Here is a 14,673-nt window from a genome sequence, read left to right as displayed (position 1 = left end):
AGAAGTCTGGTCGAATGGAGAGAATGTGACGGGGAGAGATGGCGAGATTCAACTGGCAACTGACATTCTGGGGAAAACGGGATGGTCAGAGGGAGAGAGAAGGAATAGGGGCGAAAGAGAGGGAGTGAGAGGTAAGCAGGGAAAAGAGAGCCTAGGACAGACCGATGGAACGTTTTGAAATCTATTATTAATGCTTGTCACTAGCACAGATGGGCAATTATTATTACTTGTATTTTTTATATATTTTGTGTGTGTGTGTGTGTGTCAGCTGTACCCACAGTGAGGGCATTGTTAAAGTGCTGCAGCTGTGGCTGATCAGCCTGGCCATCGGCCAATAAGATCGCCCCCTCAGTCTCCCGAGCCAATAGGATCACCCCCTCTGTTTCACCGACCAATCAAATCTCCTCCGTGGGGCTGGGAGTTGGGAGAATCGGATGTCAATCAAAGTTACCAAACTAGGCTAATGGGGGGTAGAGTAGCTGGCAACAAGACAGAGAGAGAAAGACAGAAAAAGAGAGCGGGAGTGTGAGAGAGTACATTGTGTCTAGTAAATAATTACTAACAACAATCTGGTTGATGAACTAGTAGAGAGAACGGTGGAGGGAGGAAGAGCTTGAGAGTGCTTAAGCCCTGAAAAACTGAAAGTCATAATGGGGAGAGGGAGAGGGGGAGAGAGAGACTCTCTCTAGTGACAATCTTCTCCGTCAGGACGTGGTGACACCTGCATCTCTCACACACAGAGATTCACATTCCAGATTCTCTCTCAATTCAAATACTTTATTGGCTTGGAAAGTGTTGGCACACATTGCCAAAGCAAACATATAGACACATCAAATCAATGATAACGCAGATAGATAATAGTAAAAATGATAATACTCAATGAGTAATAACATTTAGCAGGACAATACAGTAAGAAATAAATGAAGACAATAATGAAATAGTGAGAAAAACCGGTAGAAATGTGTTTTTGCTCTGGCTGGTCGTTCTACTGGCTGGTCGTTCTACTGGCTGGTCGTTCTACTGGCTGGTCGTTCTACTGGCTGGTCGTTCTACTGGCTGTCCCTGCGGTTGTGGCAGGAAGCTACACTTTTTATAGGGAATATGGCACAAATGGGTTTTTCTCCCAATAGTTATTGGATTTTCTGTTTTTGTATTTGTTTTAAATTTGGGGGAACAACTTGCTCATAAGTCTGTATAGTTCTGTCAGATAGTCTGCCTCGTGTACTGTCTGACAGTACTTCATTATTTTGTAGTGTCTTCTAGCCACGGGATGTACTTTGAGGGGTTTTATTTATTTTTCTCGCCAACATGGGTGGTGGAAATGATTATTTTTGCACAAGTATAAAAAATCAAGAACATATCTTTTTATTTACATGAAGTATTCAGACTCTTTGCTATGAAACTCGAAATTGAGTTCCGGTGTATCCTGTTTCCATTGATCACCCTTTAGATGTTTCTACATCTTGATTGGAGTCCATCTGTGGTAAATTCAATTGATTGGACAGGATTTGGAAAAGCAGACACCTGTCTATATACGGTCCCACAGGTGGCAATGCATGTTAGAGCAATGAGGTCGAAGGAATTGTCCGTAGAGCTCTGAGACAGGATTGTGTCGAGGCACAGATTTGGGGAAGGGCACCAAAACATTTCTGCAGCATTCAAGGTCCCCAAGAACAACGTGACCTCCATCATTCTTCAATGGAAGAAGTTTGGAACCACCAAGACTCTTCCTAGTACTGGCCGCCCAGCCAAACTGAACAATCAGGGGAGAAGGGCCTTGGTCAGGGAGGTGACGAAGAACCCAATGGTCACTCTGACATAGCTCCAGAGCTCCTCTGTGGAGATGGGAGAAACTTCCAGAAGGACGACCATCTCTGCAGCACTCCACCAATCAGGCCTTTTTGTTAGTGGCCAGACATAAGACACTCCTCAGTAAAAGGCACATGAGGGCCCACTTGGAGTTTGCCAAAGGGCACCTAAAGGACTCTCATACCATGAGAAACAAGATTCTCTGGTCTGATGAAACCAAGATTGAACTCTTTGGCCTGAATTCCAAGCGTCATGTCTGGAGGAAACCTGGCACCATCCCTACAGTGAAGCATGGTGGTGGCAGCATCATGCTGTGGGGATGTTTTTCAGCAGTAGGGACTGGGAGACTAGTCAGGATCGAGGGAAAGATGAACGGAGCAAAGTACAGAGATGATCCTTGATGAAAACCTGCTCAAGACCTCAGACTGGGGCAAAGATTCACCTTCCAACAGGACAACAACCCTATGCACACAGCCAAGATAACACAAGAGTTGCTTCAGGACAAGTCTCTGAATGTCCTTGAGTGGCCCAGCCAGAGCCCAGTTTTGAAGCCGATCGAACATCTCTGAAGAGACCTGAAAGTAGCTGTGCGGTGACGCTCCCCATCCAATCTGACAGAGCTTGAGAGGATCTGCAAGGAAGAATGGGAGAAACTCACCAAATACAGGTGTGCCAAACTTGTAGCGTCATACCCAAGAAGACTCGAAGCTGTAATCGCTGCCAAAGGTGCTTCAACAAAGTTCTGAGTAAAGTGCTTGAATACTTACGTAAATGTCATATTTCACTTTTGTATTTTTCATGAATTTGCATAAATATTTAACCTGTTTTTTTCTTTGTCATTAAGGGGTATTGTGTGTAGATTTAGGGGGGTGGGATTATTTAATACATTTTAGAAGAAGGCTGTAATGTAACAAATTGTGGAAAAAGTCAAGGGGTCTGAATACTTTCCCCGTCATCTGGACCTGTTTTGTAATATAATATTAGTATTTTTTTAGATTGGCTGTCAGTGCCCAGGTGTAACAGAACTGTTGCTGTAAGCTCGTCTTTTGTGGGGGATAGAAGGACCAGATCATCTGCATACAGGAAGCAGTTTATTTCTGTGTTAAGAGTGAGACCAGGGACTGTTGATTGCTCAAGTGTTTTAGCCAATTCATTTACATAGATATTAAATAGACTTGAGCTCAAGTTGTTCCCCTGTTTTACTCCGCACCTGTGGGAAAATACATCTGTATGTTTATGTCCAATTTTGACTGCTCACTTGTTATTTCTGTACATTGATTTGATGACGTCATGTGTTTTTACTCCCACACCATTTTGCAATTAGTTTGAATAAAATGCCTTCATGCCAAATTGAAACAAAAAGCTTTTTGGAAATCTATAAAGCAGGAGAAAATGTTTATTTTTACAAATATTTTTTTTAAACATATTTTTCAATTAGGGTGTGTAGGGTATTAATATGGTCTGATGTTTTATAATTAGGTATTAATCCAATTTGACTGAGTGCAGTAATCTGCTGTTCATGATAGTGCAGAATATTTTCCCCAGGTTACTGTTGAAACAGATGCCATGATTATTGTTTGAATAATTGTCTGTTATCCAAACAGTTCACCTCTCTATTCCCACATCCTCCCTGCTCTACTCTGGAGAATGGGAACCAGTTTATGGGAATACCGGGAATTCCAACACAGGCCTCAGTTGGAAAAGGCCAGTGATGCAATGTATTTAGGCATGCCCTCTATGCTATCTCAAACGTACCATTACCCAAACCAGCCTGACCCATTCTCTCCCTGGGCCCCCATGAGGGCCCTGTAACAGCTGACTTCGGATCAGTTTTCATGAGTTTAATCCGGACCATAACCATTATGAGATTAGCACTTTAACATGCTCTAGATATATATCAACATGTTTGAGTGAGAGATGGTATGAAGAGAACTTCTCTGCTCTCCATACCTCCCTCTCTATCTGTCCTGGCAACTGGCATATACTGACTGACACACACGCACACATTTCTCTTCTGTGCATGTTTCTACGTGTTTATAGTGTGTGTGTAAATTGCTTTGTGACTGCAAGGAACTAATGTTCACTTCACCTCCTGGAGCCCCCCTTAATCCACAGCCTGTGATGTGTCTGTTTGAGTCCAGTCCTACATAAAGAGAAACCGATGACGTAGGCTTTCACACGCAGCAGAGATTGATTTGGTCTTGCCTTATTTTTCTTGAAATGATACATACTGGCCTTGTTCTGATTTTGACCGTGAACACGACGCCATGTCATCATTCACAGGAAGAAAAACCAACAGATTTGTCAAGTTCATTAACAAGGACACACACTCCGTAACACAGGATTATTTGACCCTTTGTCACTTGCTCATGTAGGATTCTGTAGTTGCCAGACATAGATTGGCTGGAGCTACGGATCCCTTCAATCTATCGTTTGACTTTCTGGCCTGAGTAACTCCTCACCCAAATATACTCCCTCTATCCTCTCTCTCCTTCTGCTGGGGGTGGTCATGTTACTGTCACAGATGCATGGAAGCGGATCTGAAGAGCACTGGATTTGACACTATCTTTTGTGAATGGGGCCTTTTTCGAACATTTGCTAAAAACCTGTATGCTACCCAGCCAGCATAGATGTTATCTGCATATGAGAGTCTCTGACCGTTATTTTACTGCTGTGTTGTGGTCATGTTCCAGGATTGAGGAGTTTACCATGTCAGTCACCGGCTTCATTAATAAGTGCACCAACGACATCATCCCCACAGTGACCGTACGTACATATCCCAACCAGAAGCCATGGATTATAGGAAACAGCTACACTGAGCTAAAGACTAGAACTGCCGCTTTCAAGGAGCGTGACATTAATCCGGATGCTTATTAGAAATCCTGCTACGACCTCCGACAAACCATAAACAGGAAAAGCTTCAATACAGGACTAAGATTGAATTCTACTACGCCGGCTCTGACGCTCGGCGGATGTGGCAGGGTTGGCAAACTATCACGAATTTACAAAGGGCGGGCTGCCCAGTGACGCGAGCCTACCAGACGAGCTAAATGCCTTATATGCTTGCTTTGAGGCAAGCAACACTCAACCATGCATGAAACCACCAGCTGTTCCAGACGACTGTGTGAACACTCTTCGTAGCCGATGTAAGACCTTTTTAAACAGGTTAACATTCAAAAGGCAGATTACCAGGACATTTTCAGCCTCTCCCTAACCCAGTCTGTAAAACCTACATGTTTCAAGCAGACCACCGTAGTCCCTGTGTCCAAGAACGCGAAAGTAGGCCGTCTAAATGACTATCGCTCAGTAGCACTCACGTCTGTAGCCATGAAGTGCTTTGAAAGGCTGGTCATGGCTCACATCAACACCATCTCAGACACTCTGGACCCATTCCAATTCACATACCGCCCAAACAAATCCACAGATGATGCAATCTCTATTGCACTCTGCACTGCCCTTTCCCACCTGGACAAGAGGAACAACTATGTTCACCAACAACAATTAGACAGTCAATAGGGAGGAGGTCAGAGACCTGGCAGTGTGGTGCCAGGACTACAAACTCTGCCTCAATGTCAGCAAGACAAAGGTGCTGATCGTGGACTACAGGAAAAAGAGGGCCAAGCATACCCCCATTCCCATCGACAGGGCTGTCGTGTATCGGGTCGAGAGCTTCAAGTTACTCGGTGTCCACATCAATAAAGATTGATCATGGTCCAAACTAGGGCTGTTACGGTGACCGTATTACCACCACACCAGCAGTCACGAGTCATGACAGTAGTCAAATTCCACATGACTGTTTAGTCTCGGTAATTAGGCTTCTCCAAGTTCTGATGCTGCTGGTCATTAGTAGCCTACCAAACTTACTAACTGCATGGTACTCAGCACTCTATTGTCCCTCTAATCACCCTGAAATCAATGCAAATGTAATCGAAAATCTAACACTTCATGAGAGCCCATGAGCTCATGTGGCGCAACATTTCTATAGGCTATGCAATTGTGTGAAAAAACAAAGTACTGGCTTCTATTAAAAAGAAGAGGATCCCATCAGCTTTCTATAGGCTAGGCCTACTATATTTATACTAAGCACATTGATTGATTGATTTGATTTAAAGACAAGCAATCTTTACAACAAGAGTATAGCCTACCTGGCTGGCATGAAAACAAACCACGGGAAAACCGTCCTCCATTCGCTATTTAAGTGCACAGATGACATGTATTGGTCCATTCTAAATCAAAACGCATTTCACAAATATTATTTAGTATATGTAAATGCAATATTAAATCAATAATATTTTGATGGGTGACAATATTAGCCTGTTACTTGTGAATGATAAATGATCACTTGTGAATGATGCCCAGTTTAAGGCAAACGGTGCATGCTTCTTCTTTTTTTGCGACCTTTTTCAACTCACAGTAGCACACCTCATGTAGGCCTATATGTTTTGATAAGGTTTGTATCACAACTAAAGTGGCCAAATAACTTCTTAAAATGAAGCACATTAATCCGCTTTACAAAGGGTGTAGAGCCTAACTGGCATACATATGTAGTTTCACCATAACATTTGACATTTTATAATAAAAGCATTACATGCATAATCACATTTGGGTTCCCTTTTGAGAATGGTGTTTTCTGCTAATGGAACATTCACACAGCCTACTACCAAGTGCTTATTGCTGCACTTATAATGTGAAGAAATGGCCTAGTAGTTTATCAACATTTTAAGATGAATGTTCTCATCTGTTCCGTCAGGCTCAGTGTTTTATTCATTTGGGATCTATCGCATCCCAAAACTGTCCCAGACTATGTTTGTAATATTTATTTATTGCACAGAATAGAGTAGGTCAACTTTTGTACTATGGGGGATAGTAGATTGACATAGGCTAGTGCTTTTGCTGTTCGTTAGACCCACTCATCTTGTTGGCTGACGAAAAGTAAATGTACACAGTTCTTTCAATATGCACGTCGGAATTGGATAAGGACGCACGCAGTGGCGTCCCCGATGTGTCTGTCTTCACTTGTAGCCTGTGAGAAAGGGAAGGGAATTATAATTATTATATTCAGCCCAAGGGCACAACAGCCACTGGCCGCAAAAGGCTTTGATTTTTTTTACGGGGCATTATGGCCACACAAAGGAGAAAAGACTGGTGCATCACCCGTCTCAACGTCAACAGTGAAGAGGTGACTCCGGGATGCTGGCCTTCTAGGCAGAGTTCCTCTGTCCAGTGTCCGTGTTCTTTTGCCCATCTTAATCTTTTTTTAATATTATTGGCCAGTTTGAGATATGGCCTTTTCTTTGCAACTCTGCCTAGAAGGCCAGCATCCCGGGGTCGCCTCTTCACTGTTGATGTTGAGACTGGTGTTTTGTGGGTACTATTTCATGAAGCTGCCAGTTGAGGACTTGTGAGGCATCTGTTTCTCAAACTAGACACTAATGTACTTGTCCTCTTGCTCAGTTGTGCACCAGGGCTTCCCACTCCTCTCTATTCTGGTTAGAGCCAGTTTGCGCTGTTTTGTGAAGGGAGTAGTACACAACGTTGTATGAGATCTTCAGTTTCTTGGCAATTTCTCGCATGGAATAGCCTTCATTTCTCAGAACAAGAATAGACTGACGAGTTTCAGAAGAAAGTTATTTGTTTCTGGCCATTTTGAGCCTGCAATCGAACCCACAAATGTTGATGCTCCAGATACTCAACTAGTCTAAAGGCCAGTTTTATTGCTTCTTTCATCAGGACAACTGTTTTCAGCTGTGCTAACATAATTGCAAAAGGGTTTTCTAATGATCAATTAGCCTTTTTAAAATGATAAACTTGGATTAGCTAACACAATGTGCCATTGGAACACGAGTGATGATAGCTGATAATGGGCCTCTGTACGCCTATGTAGATACTCCATAAAAAATCTGCCGTTTCCAGCTACAATAGTCATTTACAACATTAACAATGTCTACACTGTATTTCTGATCAATTTGATGTTATTTTAATTGACAAAAAAATGGCTTTTCTTTCAAAAACAAGGACATTTCTAAGTGACCCCAAACTTTTGAACCGTAGTGTACATATCTACCTCAACTCGGTACTGGTACCTGTATATACACTGACTGTACAAAACATTAGGGGCACCTTCCGAACAGCCTCAATTCGTCGGGTCATGGACACTAAAAGGTTTTGAAAGCATTCCACAGGGATGCTGGCCCATGTACTCCAATTCTTCCCACCTGTGTCAAGTTGGCTAGATGTCCTTTGGGTGGTGGACCATTCTTGATACACATAGGTAACTGTTAAGCGTGAAAAACCCAGTAGTGCTGCAGTTCTTGACACAAACTGGTGCCCCTGGTACCTACTACTCTGTTCAAAGGCATTTACATGTTTTTGTCACCCTCCTGAATGGCACAAATATACAATCCATGTCTCAATGCTTCAAAATATATTTTTTTAACTTTATCCTCCACTTCATATACACTGATTTGAAATGGATTTAACAAGTGACATCTAAGGAATCATATCTTTCACCTGGCTTCACCTGGTCAGTCTGTCATCGATAGAGCAGATGTTCTTAATGTTTTGTATAGCGTTACTAATTTTATATTTTTTATTACGTGTTATTATTACGTGTTATTTTTCTCTCAGCGTTTTTAAGGGCCTGTAAGTAAGCATTTCACTGTTTGTCGTCACATTCTTCGTTAACAGGTGTAAAGTAAGCCACACACACACACACAAACCGACACAGGACACCAGCTCACACAGGAGGAGCTGCTAGCTTCTTAGTTTAGCATACATTGGCCTAGCTTAGCACCACTCCTCAAAAGCAATTTTTTTTTTGCCCAAAAAAATATCTCTTCGCCTTGGTTAGCTTAATTTCGATAGCATAGGATTATGGGGCTAATTCTTGTCTTTCACAATGTAATTAGCATCTGTTTTGGCGTAGCTTAGCTGGTGGTGTGTTAGTAGAGGAGCTAGTTCCACATGCTGCCTGGCCGGTTGGAGTGACAGACTTTGTCAAACTGGGAATAAAACATGCAGATGTGTTGGAGGATAACGTCCATACTGGGGACCCTTTTCACGTGTGACTTTACACACCGACAGGCTCCGCCCTCATCCAGCTAACGGGTATGCCAAACGTTTAGGGTGGATCATCTAAAATGGCAACCGGTTCCTTTATTTATGGTGTACCACGCGGTGCTCCGACCAAAGGAAATAATGGCCATTTCAGATTCTGCCTTTTGATCAGGAGAGGAAGTATCTTTATAGAGTATCTAGATGCACTATTCCGCTCTCCCCTCTTTGGTTTGAATGGTAAAGTAATGGTTAAAGACAGCTACGTTTTTTGAAGAGTGAGGGCGGGAAAGAGAGAGCGAGCAGAGAGAACAGAAAGTGGCCCATCCCTCCACCCGTGTCCGTTTGCTGTGGTCGAGTCAGGGTGACATCATCGTCTGCATCAGCATTGCAGGGTTTTTACTTTCCTTTCTTCCTCTCTCTTTTTCTTGTTCTCGTTTTTTGTTGTTGTTGCTTGTCCATCCTGGCTGTCACTTCTCAGCTGCTTTCATAAATCCTCAACTCTCTCCTCTCTCTCTCCTCTCTCTCTCTCGTGTTTCTTTGTGGCCTTGTGTGTATCAGATATTTGTGTGTGTAGTTGCAGCTGTAAGTCTATGGATTCTGGCCTGTCTAGCTGCTCCCATAAGTGTAAAGATGTCTGTGAAAAAAACACATCCTACTGTGTGTGTGTGTGTGTGTGTGTGTGAGCTGTATTTAAAAAGCAATTAGCAATCTGTCACACAGATATATACACACACACACACACAGACAGATGCACAGACACTCTCACCCCTCTCCCTCCCCCTGACTGAGTATGGTTGTGGGACTGTGGAAAGTGTTCCAGACACTCTCACCCCTCTCCCTCCCCCTGACTGAGTATGGTTGTGGGACTGTGGAAAGTGTTCCAGACACTCTCACCCCTCTCCCTCCCCCTGACTGAGTATGGTTGTGGGACTGTGGAAAGTGTTCCAGACACTCTCACCCCTCTCCCTCCCCCTGACTGAGTATGGTTGTGGGACTGTGGAAAGTGTTCCAGAAGCTCACCACAGGGGCAGCTGAATATAGAGGAGCTCAGGTCATAACACACTACAAGTAACACTGGAATTATTATGGAATACAGAGCAGGGCCAAGGAACACACACACTTCTTCTTCCTACAGGCAGACTACTAGGAGCCTGTCTGAGCTGGTCACTACTTTCCCATCTGACGTGGATGTGTGGTTATATAATTGAATAAAGAGGAGGGCTATTGCTATGAGGAGCTATACAGTATTAGTTTAGTGAATTCTGGTCCATACATTTGAAAGACAAACCTTCAATCACCATTCTACACCCGTGGCCACCCTCAGGCCTAATCCAATTCCTGAGATAAAATCTGCATTGGCTGTTTGGATTTTTAGGCTCTGGATAGCTTTGAGGTGGGTGGGCTTTATAAATACATTTGATTCAAGTCCATGGTAACCAAAGATAAAACCTCTCCAAACCTCCTCGGGGAAGTTGAGAGAAAGATGAAAATGAGAGTAAACTATAGATCATTATTTTCTTGTCACCTCAGATATTGGAGGATTACTATAGCAATACATACTCCCACAATGCCTTTGGGAAGGGAAACATGCCATGCCCCCAGATGTCTCTGTGTGTGTGTGTGTGCTACGTTCCCCCAAGCTCTAAATGTATGGCCCATGAATAACAGCACGATAGAAAGATGTGTGTGTGTGCTCACTTACTCCTCTGTGAGGCGCTGTAACATTGCAGAAAGAGAGTAATGTCACTCTCTCGCGCTCTCCAATTCAAAAGGCTTTATTGGCATGGGAAACATGTTTCCATTGCCAAAGAAAGTGCAATAGATGCAACAAAAATTAAATGAACAATTAGAAATTAGCAGTAAACATAACACTTCAAATGTTATATTACTGGCTATGTTAATTAACAATGTGCAAATAGTTAAAGTACGAAAGGGAAAATAAATAGACAGATCAATATAGTTTGCATTTACAATGGTGTTGCCCTTTTCTTGTGGGAACAGGTCACAAATCTTGCTGCTGTGATGGCACACTGGTATTTCACCCAATAGATATGAGTTTATCAAAATGTGTAATTGTTTTCAAATTCTTTGTGGGTCTGTTTAATCTGAGGAAAATATGTCTCTATTATGGCCATACATTTGGCAGGAGGTTAGGAAGTGCTGCTCAGTTTCCACCTCATTTTGTGGGTAGTGGGCACATAGCCTGTCTTCTCTTGAGAGCCAGGTCTGCCACTGAGTCTGTACATATACAAAGCTTTCCTTGGTCAGGTATTCAACCCCTGTGTACTCTCTGTTTATGGTCATCCATGGCCTACTGTCAACCAATCATGTCAATGCGGAGCTATACCGAGCCCTCCACATTGTTACACAATTTGGGAGGCACACAACGATGCGGTACGGAGCTCAATTTGGCCTCTGCAAGCCTCCGAGGGTTCCGCAATTGTGTCACACCCTCCATACGGAGCTGCCAACCACATTTTCAGATTAAGCATACATTGGCTTTAATTCTGCTCTGCATGCATTATTTGGTATTTTATGTTGCACACGGAGGATGTTTTTGCAGAATTCTGCATGCAGTCTCAATTTGGCGTAGTCCAATTTTGTGAATTCTTGGTTAGTGAGTGGACCGTAGACCTTACAACCGTAGGATGCTGAAAACGCAGATCCCACGATAGTTTATTGGGGTCAAATTTGTCTCCACTTTTGTAGATTGGGGTGATCAGTTCTTGGCTCAAAATATTGGAGAAGATGCCTGAGTTGAGGATGATGTTAAAAAGTTTTAGTATAGCCAATTGGAATTTGTGGTCTGTATATTTTGTCATTTAATTTAGGATACCGTCAACACCACCACCTCCGACTCAGGACCTCAGACTGGGCCGAGGGTTCCCCTTCCAATAGGACAATGACCCCAAGCACACAGCCAAGACAACGCAGGAGTGGTTTCAGGACAAGTCTCTGAATGTCCTTGAGTGGCCCAGCCAGAGCCCAGACTTGAACCCGATCGAACATCTCTGGAGAGACCTGAAAATAGTTGTGCAGTGACATTCCCCATCCAATTTCTAATAACCTGATTTTGCTTTGTCATTATGGGGTATTGTGTGTAGATTGAGGGTAAAAAACAATTTCAGCATTTTTAGAAGGCTGTAACGTAACAAAATGTGGAAAAAGTCAAGGGGTCTGAATACTTTCGGAAGGTACTATAGGTAGCATATGTGGACATTGTTCTCTGTTGAGATCATTTCCTTATTTATGCTTCTGTTTTGATGAATTTTATTAGTGGGTTAGGTCTGCTCTATACCAAATTAGCATACCCCCTGAGCCTTTTCCCTGTTTTAGTCCTGGTAATTTGGTGGATGGGATTACCAGCTTTCTGTAACCTAAAGGGAAACCCGTAGGTCCATCTCTCTATACCATGTTTCTTGTAGGAGGAGAATGTCTGTATTTCCAATTTCTTTGGTGAAGTCTGGGTACCTGCTCTTTAGGCCAAAGGTAGATGACCTCAGACCTTGTATATTTCAGGAAGAGATGGTTAAGGATTTGTGTTCCATAGTGTCCAGTGTTATTCTTATGGTTTCGCAGGCGGCGTACCACCCTGCATCCCACTGCTGGCTTGCTTCTGAAGCTAAGCAGGGTTGGTCCTGGTCAGTCCCTGGATGGGAGACCAGATGCTGCTGGAAGTGGTGTTGGAGGGCCAGTAGGAGGTGATATTTCCTCTGGTCTAAAAAATATCCCAATGCCCCAGGGCAGTGATTGGGGACACTGTCCTGTGTAGGGTGCCGTCTTTCGGATGGGACGTTAAACGGGTGTCCTGACTCTCTGAGGTCATTAAAGATCCCATGGCACTTATCGTAAGAGTAGGGGTGTTAACCCCAGTGTCCTGGCTAAATTCCCAAGCTGTCCATCATACCATCATGGTCACCTAATCATCCCCAGCTTACAATTGGCTCATTCATCCCCCTCCTCTCCCCTGTAACTATTCCCCAGGTCGTTGCTGTAAATGAGAATGGGTTCTCAGTCAACTTACCTGGTAAAATAACGGTTAGGTGAAAAAAATAAAAAGGCTTGGACTATTAGGTGTGAGCAGTGCATGCTGAGCATCTGGTGAATGCTGGATGTGGCTTGGGCGGGATGTGGCTTGGGCGGGTGCAGTAGTGGGTGTTGGGTCTGTTGCTCTGCTCACGGCCTGGGCATACAGTGCCTTGCGAAAGTATTCGGCCCCCTTGAACTTTGCGACCTTTTGCCACATTTCAGGCTTCAAACATAAAGATATAAAACTGTATTTTTTTTGTGAAGAATCAACAACAAGTGGGACACAATCATGAAGTGGAACGACATTTATTGGATATTTCAAACTTTTTTAACATTTCAAAAACTGAAAAATTGGGCGTGCAAAATTATTCAGCCCCTTTACTTTCAGTGCAGCAAACTCTCTCCAGAAGTTCAGTGAGGATCTCTGAATGATCCAATGTTGACCTAAATGACTAATGATGATAAATACAATCCACCTGTGTGTAATCAAGTGTCCGTATAAATGCACCTGCACTGTGATAGTCTCACAGGTCCGTTAAAAGTGCAGAGAGCATCATGAAGAACAAGGAACACACCAGGCAGGTCCGAGATACTGTTGTGAAGAAGTTTAAAGCCGGATTTGGATAGAAAAAGATTTCCCAAGCTTTAAACATCCCAAGGAGCACTGTGCAAGCGATAATATTGAAATGGAAGGAGTATCAGACCACTGCAAATCTACCAAGACCTGGCCGTCCCTCTAAACTTTCAGCTCATACAAGGAGAAGACTGATCAGAGATGCAGCCAAGAGGCCCATGATCACTCTGGATGAACTGCAGAGATCTACAGCTGAGGTGGGAGACTCTGTCCATAGGACAACAATCAGTCGTATATTGCACAAATCTGGCCTTTATGGAAGAGTGGCAAGAAGAAAGCCATTTCTTAAAGATATTCATAAAAAGTGTTGTTTAAAGTTTGCCACAAGCCACCTGGGAGACACACCAAACATGTGGAAGAAGGTGCTCTGGTCAGATGAAACCAAAATTGAACTTTTTGGCAACAATGCAAAACGTTATGTTTGGCGTAAAAGCAACACAGCTCATCACCCTGAACACACCATCCCCACTGTCAAACATGGTGGTGGCAGCATCATGGTTTGGGCCTGCTTTTCTTCAGCAGAGACAGGGAAGATGGTTAAAATTGATGGGAAGATGGATGGAGCCAAATACAGGACCATTCTGGAAGAACCTGATGGAGTCTGCAAAAGACCCGAGACTGGGACGGAGATTTGTCTTCCAACAAGACAATGATCCAAAACATAAAGCAAAATCTACAATGGAATGGTTCAAAAATAAACATATCCAGGTGTTAGAATGGCCAAGTCAAAGTCCAGACCTGAATCCAATCGAGAATCTGTGGAAAGAACTGAAAACTGCTGTTCACAAATGCTCTCCATCCAACCTCACTGAGCTCGAGCTGTTTTGCAAGGAGGAATGGGAAAAAATGTCAGTCTCTCGATGTGCAAAACTGATAGACACCCCAAGCGACTTACAGCTGTAATCGCAGCAAAAGGTGGCGCTACAAAGTATTAACCTAACCTTAGTCATTTAGGTCAACATTGGATCATTGAGAGATCCTCACTGAACTTCTGGAGAGAGTTTGCTGCACTGAAAGTAAAGGGGCTGAATAATTTTGCACGCCCAATTTTTCAGTTTTTGATTTGTTAAAAAAGTTTGAAATATCCAATAAATGTCGTTCCACTTCATGATTGTCCCACTTGTTGTTGATTCTTCACAAAAAAA

The 14,673-nt window shown here is 43.2% G+C and overlaps 1 protein-coding gene across 4 annotated transcripts in view; it reads left to right on the top strand.

Annotated features, from left to right (window-relative positions):
* The window catches only part of LOC115131778 (triple functional domain protein), a 158,852-nt gene that overhangs the window by 37,606 nt on the left and 106,573 nt on the right, over positions 1 to 14,673 (top strand). The gene's annotated exons all lie outside the window — the stretch shown is intronic.

The sequence above is a fragment of the Oncorhynchus nerka genome, linkage group LG7 (assembly GCF_034236695.1).
Source record: "Oncorhynchus nerka isolate Pitt River linkage group LG7, Oner_Uvic_2.0, whole genome shotgun sequence".
NCBI lineage: Eukaryota > Metazoa > Chordata > Actinopteri > Salmoniformes > Salmonidae > Oncorhynchus > Oncorhynchus nerka.
Note: the sequence above shows the minus strand (reverse complement) of the source record. Positions and strands in the feature narration are given on the sequence as shown.